Raw genomic sequence first — 11,947 nt, 5'->3', positions numbered from 1 at the left:
GCAGCTGTACACCTTCCTATAACTGCCTTCCTGCCCCCCATGGCAGCTGTACACCTTCCTATCACTGCCCTCCTGCCCCCCATGGCAGCTGTACACCTTCCTATCACTGCCCTCCTGCCCGCCATGGCAGCTGTACACCTTCCTATCACTGCCCTCCTGCCCCCCCATGGCAGCTGTACACCTTCCTATCACTGCCTTCCTGCCCCCCATGGCAGCTGTACACCTTCCCCCCCCCCCATGGCAGCTGTACACCTTCCTATCACTGCCCTCCTGCCCCCCATGGCAGCTGTACACCTTCCTATCACTGCCTTCCTGCCCCCCCATGGCAGCTGTACACCTTCCTATCACTGTCCTCCTGCCCCCCATGGCAGCTGTACACCTTCTTATCACTGCCCTCCTGCCTCCCTTGGCAGCTGTACACCTTCCTATCACTGCCTTCCTGCCCCCCCATGGCAGCTGTACACCTTCCTATCACTGCCCTCCTGCCCCCCATGGCAGTTGTACACCTTCCTATCACTGCCCTCCTGCCCCCATGGCAGCTGTACACCTTCCTATCACTGCCCTCCTGCCCCCCCATGGCAGCTGTACACCTTCCTATCACTGCCTTCCTGCCCCCCATGGCAGCTGTACACCTTCTCCCCCCCCCATGGCAGCTGTACACCTTCCTATCACTGCCCTCCTGCCCCCCATGGCAGCTGTACACCTTCCTATCACTGCCCTCCTGCCCCCCCATGGCAGCTGTACACCTTCCTATCACTGCCTTCCTGCCCCCCATGGCAGCTGTACACCTTCCCCCCCCCATGGCAGCTGTACACCTTCCTATCACTGCCCTCCTGCCCCCCATGGCAGCTGTACACCTTCCTATAACTGCCTTCCTGCCCCCCATGGCAGCTGTACACCTTCCTATCACTGCCCTCCTGCCCCCCATGGCAGCTGTACACCTTCCTATCACTGCCCTCCTGCCCGCCATGGCAGCTGTACACCTTCCTATCACTGCCCTCCTGCCCCCCCATGGCAGCTGTACACCTTCCTATCACTGCCTTCCTGCCCCCCATGGCAGCTGTACACCTTCCCCCCCCCATGGCAGCTGTACACCTTCCTATCACTGCCCTCCTGCCCCCCATGGCAGCTGTACACCTTCCTATCACTGCCTTCCTGCCCCCCCATGGCAGCTGTACACCTTCCTATCACTGTCCTCCTGCCCCCCATGGCAGCTGTACACCTTCTTATCACTGCCCTCCTGCCTCCCTTGGCAGCTGTACACCTTCCTATCACTGCCTTCCTGCCCCCCCATGGCAGCTGTACACCTTCCTATCACTGCCCTCCTGCCCCCCATGGCAGTTGTACACCTTCCTATCACTGCCCTCCTGCCCCCCATGGCAGCTGTACACCTTCCTATCACTGCCCTCCTGCCCCCCCATGGCAGCTGTACACCTTCCTATCACTGCCTTCCTGCCCCCCATGGCAGCTGTACACCTTCTCCCCCCCCATGGCAGCTGTACACCTTCCTATCACTGCCCTCCTGCCCCCCATGGCAGCTGTACACCTTCCTATCACTGCCCTCCTGCCCCCCCATGGCAGCTGTACACCTTCCTATCACTGCCTTCCTGCCCCCCATGGCAGCTGTACACCTTCCCCCCCCCATGGCAGCTGTACACCTTCCTATCACTGCCCTCCTGCCCCCCATGGCAGCTGTACACCTTCCTATCACTGCCTTCCTGCCCCCCCATGGCAGCTGTACACCTTCCTATCACTGCCTTCCTGCCCCCCCATGGCAGCTGTACACCTTCCTATCACTGCCTTCCTGCCCCCCCATGGCAGCTGTACACCTTCCTATCACTGACCTCCTGCCCCCCATGGCAGCTGTACACCTTCTTATCACTGCACTCCTGCCCCCCATGGCAGCTGTACACCTTCCTATCACTGCCCTCCTGCCCCCCATGGCAGCTGCACACCTTCCTATCACTGCCTTCCTGTCCCCCCATGGCAGCTGTACACCTTCCTATCACTGCCCTCCTGCCCCCCAAGGCAGTTGTACACCTTCCTATCACTGCCCTCCTGCCCCCCATGGCAGCTGTACACCTTCCTATCACTGCCTTCCTGCCCCCCATGGCAGCTGTACACCTTCCCCCCCCCATGGCAGCTGTACACCTTCCTATCACTGCCCTCCTGCACCCCATGGCAGCTGTACACCTTCCTATCACTGTCCTCCTGCCCCCCATGGCAGCTGTACACCTTCCTATCACTGCCTCCAGCCCCCCATGGCAGCTGTACACTTTCCTATCACTGCCTTCCTGCCCCCCATGGCAGCTGTACACCTTCCTATCACTGTCCTCCTGCCCCCCATGGCAGCTGTACACCTTCCTATCACTGCCTTCCTGCCCCCCATGGCAGCTGTACACCTTCCTATCACTGCCTTCCTGCCCCCCCATGGCAGCTGTACACCTTCCTATCACTGCCATCCTGCCCCCCATGGCAGTTGTACACCTTCCTATCACTGCCCTGCTGCCCCCCATGGCAGCTGTACACCTTCTTATCACTGCCCTCCTGCCCCCCCATGGCAGCTGTACACCTTCCTATCACTGCCTTCCTGCCCCCCATGGCAGCTGTACACCTTCCCCCCCCATGGCAGCTGTACACCTTCCTATCACTGCCCTCCTGCCCCCGATGGCAGCTGTACACCTTCCTATCACTGCCTTCCTGCCCCCCATGGCAGCTGTACACCTTCCTATCACTGCCCTCCTGCCCCCCATGGCAGCTGTACACCTTCCTATTACTGCCTTCCTGCCCCCCCATGGCAGCTGTACACCTTCCTATCACTGTCCTCCTGCCCCCCATGGCAGCTGTACACCTTCCTATCACTGCCATCCTGCCCCCCATGGCAGCTGTACACCTTCCTATCACTGCCTTCCTGCCCCCCCATGGCAGCTGTACACCTTCCTAACACTGCCCTCCTGCCCCCCATGGCAGTTGTACACCTTCCTATCACTGCCCTCCTGCCCCCCATGGCAGCTGTACACCTTCCTATCACTGCCCTCCTGCCCCCCCATGGCAGCTGTACACCTTCCTATCACTGCCTTCCTGCCCCCATGGCAGCTGTACACCTTCCCCCCCCATGGCAGCTGTACACCTTCCTATCACTGCCCTCCTGCCCCCCATGGCAGCTGTACACCTTCCTATCACTGCCCTCCTGCCCCCCATGGCAGCTGTACACCTTCCTATCACTGCCTTCCTGCCCCCCATGGCAGCTGTACACCTTCCTATCACTGCCTTCCTGCCCCCCATGGAAGCTGTACACCTTCCTATCACTGCCCTCCTGCCCCCCCATGGCAGCTGTACACCTTCCTGTCACTGCCTTCCTGCCCCCCATGGCAGCTGTACACCTTCCCCCCCCCCATGGCAGCTGTACACCTTCCTATCACTGCCCTCCTGCCCCCCATGGCAGCTGTACACCTTCCTATCTCTGCCTTCCTGCCCCCCATGGCAGCTGTACACCTTCCTATCACTGCCTTCCTGCCCCCCATGGCAGCTGTACACCTTCCTATCACTGCCTTCCTGTCCCCCCATGGCAGCTGTACACCTTCCTATCACTGCCCTCCTGCCCCCCATGGCAGCTGTACACCTTCCTATCACTGCCCTCCTGCCCCCCATGGCAGCTGTACACCTTCCTACCACTGCCCTCCTGCCCCCCATGGCAGCTGTACACCTTCCTATCACTGCCCTCCTGCCCCCACATGGCAGCTGTACACCTTCCTATCACTGCCTTCCTGCTCCCCATGGCAGCTGTACACCTTCCCCTCCCCCATGGCAGCTGTACACCTTCCTATCACTGCCCTCCTGCCCCCCATGGCAGCTGTACACCTTCCTATCACTGTCCTCCTGCCCCCATGGCAGCTGTACACCTTCCTATCACTGCCCTCCTGCCCCCCATGGCAGCTGTACACCTTCCTATCACTGCCTTCCTGCCCCCCCATGGCAGCTGTACACCTTCCTATCACTGTCCTCCTGCCCCCCATGGCAGCTGTACACCTTCCTATCACTGCCTTCCTTGCCCCCATGGCAGCTGTACACCTTCCTATCACTGCCTTCCTGCCCCCCCATGGCAGCTGTACACCTTCCTTTCACTGCCCTCCTGCCCCCCATGGCAGTTGTACACCTTCCTATCACTGCCCTCCTGCCCCCCATGGCAGCTGTACACCTTCCTATCACTGCCCTCCTGCCCCCCCATGGCAGCTGTACACCTTCCTATCACTGCCTTCCTGCCCCCCATGGCAGCTGTACACCTTCCCCCCCCATGGCAGTTGTACACCTTCCTATCACTGCCCTCCTGCCCCCCATGGCAGCTGTACACCTTCCTATCACTGCCTTCCTGCCCCCCATGGCAGCTGTACACCTTCCTATCACTGCCTTCCTGCCCCCCATGGCAGCTGTACACCTTCCTATCACTGCCTTCCTGCCCCCCCATGGCAGCTGTACACCTTCCTATCACTGACCTCCTGCCCCCCATGGCAGCTGTACACCTTCCTATCACTGTCCTCCTGCCCCCCATGGCAGCTGTACACCTTCCTATCACTGCCCTCCTGCCCCCCATGGCAGCTGTACACCTTCCTATCACTGTCCTCCTGCCCCCCATGGCAGCTGTACACCTTCCTATCACTGCCCTCCTGCCCCCCATGGCAGCTGTACACCTTCCTATCACTGCCTTCCTGCCCCCCCATGGCAGCTGTACACCTTCCTATCACTGTCCTCCTGCCCCCCATGGCAGCTGTACACCTTCCTATCAGTGCCTTCCTGCCCCCCATGGCAGCTGTACACCTTCCTATCACTGCCTTCCTGCCCCCCCATGGCAGCTGTACACCTTCCTATCACAGCCCTCCTGCCCCCCATGGCAGTTGTACACCTTCCTATCACTGCCCTCCTGCCCCCCCATGGCAGCTGTACACCTTCCTATCACTGCCCTCCTGCCCCCCCATGGCAGCTGTACACCTTCCTATCACTGCCTTCCTGCCCCCCATGGCAGCTGTACACCTTCCCCCCCCCCATGGCAGCTGTACACCTTCCTATCACTGCCCTCCTGCCCCCCATGGCAGCTGTACACCTTCCTATCACTGCCTTCCTGCCCCCCATGGCAGCTGTACACCTTCCTATCACTGCCTTCCTGCCCCCCATGGCAGCTGTACACCTTCCTACCACTGCCTTCCTGCCCCCCCATGGCAGCTGTACACCTTCCTATCACTGACCTCCTGCCCCCCATGGCAGCTGTACACCTTCCTATCGCTGCCCTCCTGCCCCCCCATGGCAGCTGTACACCTTCCTATCACTGCCCTCCTACCCCCCCATGGCAGCTTTACACCTTCCTATCACTGCCTTCCCGCCCCCCCATGGCAGCTGTACACCTTCCTATCACTGCCCTCCTGCCCCCCCATGGCAGCTGTACACCTTCCTATCACTGCCTTCCTGCCCCCCATGGCAGCTGTACACCTTCCTATCACTGCCCTCCTGCCCCCCATGGCAGTTGTACACCTTCCTATCACTGCCCTCCTGCCCCCCATGGCAGCTGTACACCTTCCTATCACTGCCCTCCTGCCCCCCCATGGCAGCTGTACACCTTCCTATCACTGCCTTCCTGCCCCCCATGGCAGCTGTACACCTTCCCCCCCCATGGCAGCTGTACACCTTCCTATCACTGCCTTCCTGCCCCCCATGGCAGCTGTACACCTTCCTATCACTGCCTTCCCGCCCCCCATGGCAGCTGTACACCTTCCTATCACTGCCCTCCTGCCCCCCATGGCAGCTGTACACCTTCCTATCACTGCCTTCCTGCCCCCCCATGGCAGCTGTACACCTTCCTATCACTGCCCTCCTGCCCCCCATGGCAGTTGTACACCTTCCTATCACTGCCCTCCTGCCCCCCATGGCAGCTGTACACCTTCCTATCACTGCCCTCCTGCCCCCCCATGGCAGCTGTACACCTTCCTATCACTGCCTTCCCGCCCCCCCATGGCAGCTGTACACCTTCCTATCACTGCCCTCCTGCCCCCCATGGCAGCTGTACACCTTCCTATCACTGCCTTCCTGCCCCCCCATGGCAGCTGTACACCTTCCTATCACTGCCCTCCTGCCCCCCATGGCAGTTGTACACCTTCCTATCACTGCCCTCCTGCCCCCCATGGCAGCTGTACACCTTCCTATCACTGCCCTCCTGCCCCCCCCATGGCAGCTGTACACCTTCCTATCACTGCCTTCCTGCCCCCCATGGCAGCTGTACACCTTCCCCCCCCATGGCAGCTGTACACCTTCCTATCACTGCCCTCCTGCCCCCCATGGCAGCTGTACACCTTCCTATCACTGCCTTCCTGCCCCCCCATGGCAGCTGTACACCTTCCTATCACTGCCTTCCTGCCCCCCATGGCAGCTGTACACCTTCCTATCACTGCCTTCCTGTCCCCCCATGGCAGCTGTACACCTTCCTATCACTGCCCTCCTGCCCCCCATGGCAGCTGTACACCTTCCTATCACTGCCCTCCTGCCCCCCATGGCAGCTGTACACCTTCCTACCACTGCCCTCCTGCCCCCCATGGCAGCTGTACACCTTCCTATCACTGCCCTCCTGCCCCCCCATGGCAGCTGTACACCTTCCTATCACTGCCTTCCTGCTCCCCATGGCAGCTGTACACCTTCCCCCCCCCCATGGCAGCTGTACACCTTCCTATCACTGCCTTCCCGCCCCCCATGGCAGCTGTACACCTTCCTATCACTGCCCTCCTGCCCCCCATGGCAGCTGTACACCTTCCTATCACTGCCTTCCTGCCCCCCCATGGCAGCTGTACACCTTCCTATCACTGCCCTCCTGCCCCCCATGGCAGTTGTACACCTTCCTATCACTGCCCTCCTGCCCCCCATGGCAGCTGTACACCTTCCTATCACTGCCCTCCTGCCCCCCCATGGCAGCTGTACACCTTCCTATCACTGCCTTCCTGCCCCCCATGGCAGCTGTACACCTTCCCCCCCCCCATGGCAGCTGTACACCTTCCTATCACTGCCTTCCTGCCCCCCCATGGCAGCTGTACACCTTCCTATCACTGCCTTCCTGCCCCCCATGGCAGCTGTACACCTTCCCCCCCCCCATGGCAGCTGTACACCTTCCTATCACTGCCTTCCTGCCCCCCCATGGCAGCTGTACACCTTCCTATCACTGCCCTCCTGCCCCCCATGGCAGTTGTACACCTTCCTATCACTGCCCTCCTGCCCCCCATGGCAGCTGTACACCTTCCTATCACTGCCCTCCTGCCCCCCCATGGCAGCTGTACACCTTCCTATCACTGCCTTCCCCGCCCCCCATGGCAGCTGTACACCTTCCTATCACTGCCCTCCTGCCCCCCATGGCAGCTGTACACCTTCCTATCACTGCCTTCCTGCCCCCCCATGGCAGCTGTACACCTTCCTATCACTGCCCTCCTGCCCCCCATGGCAGTTGTACACCTTCCTATCACTGCCCTCCTGCCCCCCATGGCAGCTGTACACCTTCCTATCACTGCCCTCCTGCCCCCCCATGGCAGCTGTACACCTTCCTATCACTGCCTTCCTGCCCCCCATGGCAGCTGTACACCTTCCCCCCCCCATGGCAGCTGTACACCTTCCTATCACTGCCCTCCTGCCCCCCATGGCAGCTGTACACCTTCCTATCACTGCCTTCCTGCCCCCCCATGGCAGCTGTACACCTTCCTATCACTGCCCTCCTGCCCCCCATGGCAGTTGTACACCTTCCTATCACTGCCCTCCTGCCCCCCATGGCAGCTGTACACCTTCCTATCACTGCCCTCCTGCCCCCCCATGGCAGCTGTACACCTTCCTATCACTGCCTTCCTGCCCCCCATGGCAGCTGTACACCTTCCCCCCCCCCCCATGGCAGCTGTACACCTTCCTATCACTGCCTTCCTGCCCCACATGGCAGCTGTACACCCTTCCTATCACTGCCTTCCCGCCCCCCCATGGCAGCTGTACACCTTCCTATCACTGCCCTCCTGCCCCCCATGGCAGCTGTACACCTTCCTATCACTGCCTTCCTGCCCCCCCCATGGCAGCTGTACACCTTCCTATCACTGCCCTTCCTGCCCCCCATGGCAGTTGTACACCTTCCCTATCACTGCCCTCCTGCCCCCCATGGCAGCTGTACACCTTCCTATCACTGCCCTCCTGCCCCCCCCATGGCAGCTGTACACCTTCCTATCACTGCCTCTCCCGCCCCCCCATGGCAGCTGTACACCTTCCTATCACTGCCCTCCTGCCCCCCATGGCAGCTGTACACCTTCCTATCACTGCCTTCCTGCCCCCCCATGGCAGCTGTACACCTTCCTATCACTGCCCTCCTGCCCCCCATGGCAGCTTGTACACCTTCCTATCACTGCCCTCCTGCCCCCCATGGCAGCTGTACACCTTCCTATCACTGCCCTCCTGCCCCCCCATGGCAGCTGTACACCTTCCTATAACTGCCTTCCTGCCCCCCATGGCAGCTGTACACCTTCCCCCCCCATGGCAGCTGTACACCTTCCTATCACTGCCCTCCTGCCCCCCCATGGCAGCTGTACACCTTCATATCACTGCCTTCCTACCCCCCATGGCAGCTGTACACCTTCCTATCACTGCCTTCCTGCCCCCCTGGCAGCTGTACACCTTCCTATCACTGCCTTCCTGTCCCCCCATGGCAGCTGTACACCTTCCTATCATTGCCCTCCTCCTGCCCCCCATGGTAGCTGTACACCTTCCTATCACTGCCCTCCTGCCCCCCATGGCAGCTGTACACCTTCCTACCACTGCCCTCCTGCCCCCCATGGCAGCTGTACACCTTCCTATCACTGCCCTCCTGCCCCCCCATGGCAGCTGTACACCTTCCTATCACTGCCTTCCTGCTCCCCCATGGCAGCTGTACACCTTCCCCCCCCCCATGGCAGCTGTACACCTTCCTATCACTGCCTTCCCGCCCCCCATGGCAGCTGTACACCTTCCTATCACTGCCCTCCTGCCCCCCATGGCAGCTGTACACCTTCCTATCACTGCCTTCCTGCCCCCCCATGGCAGCTGTACACCTTCCTATCACTGCCCTCCTGCCCCCCATGGCAGTTGTACACCTTCCTATCACTGCCCTCCTGCCCCCCATGGCAGCTGTACACCTTCCTATCACTGCCCTCCTGCCCCCCCATGGCAGCTGTACACCTTCCTATCACTGCCTTCCTGCCCCCCATGGCAGCTGTACACCTTCCCCCCCCCATGGCAGCTGTACACCTTCCTATCACTGCCTTCCTGCCCCCCATGGCAGCTGTACACCTTCCTATCACTGCCTTCCCGCCACCCATGGCAGCTGTACACCTTCCTATCACTGCCCTCCTGCCCCCCATGGCAGCTGTACACCTTCCTATCACTGCCTTCCTGCCCCCCCATGGCAGCTGTACACCTTCCTATCACTGCCCTCCTGCCCCCCATGGCAGTTGTACACCTTCCTATCACTGCCCTCCTGCCCCCCATGGCAGCTGTACACCTTCCTATCACTGCCCTCCTGCCCCCCCATGGCAGCTGTACACCTTCCTATCACTGCCTTCCCGCCCCCCATGGCAGCTGTACACCTTCCTATCACTGCCCTCCTGCCCCCCATGGCAGCTGTACACCTTCCTATCACTGCCTTCCTGCCCCCCCCATGGCAGCTGTACACCTTCCTATCACTGCCCTCCTGCCCCCATGGCAGTTGTACACCTTCCTATCACTGCCCTCCTGCCCCCCATGGCAGCTGTACACCTTCCTATCACTGCCCTCCTGCCCCCCATGGCAGCTGTACACCTTCCTATCACTGCCTTCCTACCCCCCATGGCAGCTGTACACCTTCCCCCCCCCCATGGCAGCTGTACACCTTCCTATCACTGCCCTCCTGCCCCCCATGGCAGCTGTACACCTTCCTATCACTGCCTTCCTGCCCCCCATGGCAGCTGTACACCTTCCTATCACTGCCTTCCTGCCCCCCATGGCAGCTGTACACCTTCCTATCACTGCCTTCCTGCCCCCCCCATGGCAGCTGTACACACTCCTATCACTGCCTTCCTGCCCCCCATGGCAGCTGTACACCTTCATATCACTGCCCTCCTGCCCCCCCATGGCAGCTGTACACCTTCCTATCACTGCCTTCCTGCCCCCCATGGCAGCTGTACACCTTCCTATCACTGCCTTCCTGCCCCCCATGGCAGCTGTACACCTTCCCCCCCCCCCCCGCTTCCCATGGCAGCTGTACACCTTCCTATCACTGCCCTCCTGCCCCCCATGGCAGCTGTACACCTTCCTATCACTGCCTCCTGCCCCCCATGGCAGCTGTACACCTTCCTATCACTTCCCTCCTGCCCCCCATGGCAGTTGTACACCTTCCTATCACTGCCCTCCTGCCCCCCATGGCAGCTGTACACCTTCCTATCACTGCCCTCCTGCCCCCCCCATGGCAGCTGTACACCTTCCTATCACTGCCCTTCCTGCCCCCCCATGGCAGCTGTACACCTTCCCCCCCCCCATGGCAGCTGTACACCTTCCTATCACTGCCTTCCTGCCCCCCCATGACAGCTGTACACCTTCCTATCACTGCCTTCCCGCCCCCCATGGCAGCTGTACACCCTTCCTATCACTGCCCCTCCTGCCCCCCATGGCAGCTGTACACCTTCCTATCACTGCCTTCCTGCCCCCCCCATGGCAGCTGTACACCTTCCTATCACTGCCCTCCTGCCCCCCATGGCAGTTGTACACCTTCCTATCACTGCCCTCCTGCCCCCCATGGCAGCTGTACACCTTCCTATCACTGCCCTCCTGCCCCCCCATGGCAGCTGTACACCTTCCTATCACTGCCTTCCGCCCCCCATGGCAGCTGTACACCTTCCTATCACTGCCCTCCTGCCCCCCATGGCAGCTGTACACCTTCCTATCACTGCCTTCCTGCCCCCCCATGGCAGCTGTACACCTTCCTATCACTGCCCTCCTGCCCCCCCATGGCAGTTGTACACCTTCCTATCACTGCCCTCCTGCCCCCCCATGGCAGCTGTACACCTTCCTATCACTGCCCTCCTGCCCCCCCATGGCAGCTGTACACCTTCCTATCACTGCCTTCCTGCCCCCCCATGGCAGCTGTACACCTTCCTATCACTGCCTCCTGCTCCCCATGGCAGCTGTACACCTTCCCCCCCTCCCCATGGCAGCTGTACACCTTCCTATCACTGCCTTCCCGCCCCCCATGGCAGCTGTACACCTTCCTATCACTGCCCTCCTGCCCCCCATGGCAGCTGTACACCCTTCCCTATCACTGCCTTCCTGCCCCCCCATGGCAGCTGTACACCTTCCTATCACTGCCCTCCTGCCCCCCATGGCAGCTTGTACCACCTTCCTATCAACTGCCCTCCTGCCCCCCATGGCAGCTGTACACCTTCCTATCACTGCCCTCCTGCCCCCCCATGGCAGCTGTACACCTTCCTATCACTGCCTTCTGCCCCATGCCTGTACCTCCCCCCATGGCAGCTGTACACCTTCCTATCACTGCCTTCCTGCCCCCCATGGCAGCTGTACACCTTCCTATCACTGCCTTCCTGCCCCCCATGGCAGCTGTACACCTTCCTATCACTGCCCTCCTGCCCCCCATGGCAGCTGTACACCTTCCTATCACTGCCTCCTCCTGCCCCCCCATGGCAGCTGTACACCTTCCTATCACTGCCTCCTGCCCCCCATGGCAGCTTGTACACCTTCCTATCACTGCCTCTCCTGCCCCCCATGGCAGCTGTACACCTTCCTATCACTGCCTTCCCGCCCCCCATGGCAGCTGTACACCTTCCTATCACTGCCCTCCTGCCCCCCATGGCAGCTGTACACCTTCCTATCACTGCCTTCCTGCCCCCCCATGGCAGCTGTACACCTTCCTATCACTGCCTCC

The sequence above is a fragment of the Taudactylus pleione genome, unplaced genomic scaffold (genome assembly GCF_031769625.1).
Source record: "Taudactylus pleione unplaced genomic scaffold, aTauple2 ptg000343l, whole genome shotgun sequence".
Lineage (NCBI taxonomy): Eukaryota > Metazoa > Chordata > Amphibia > Anura > Myobatrachidae > Taudactylus > Taudactylus pleione.
Note: the sequence above shows the minus strand (reverse complement) of the source record.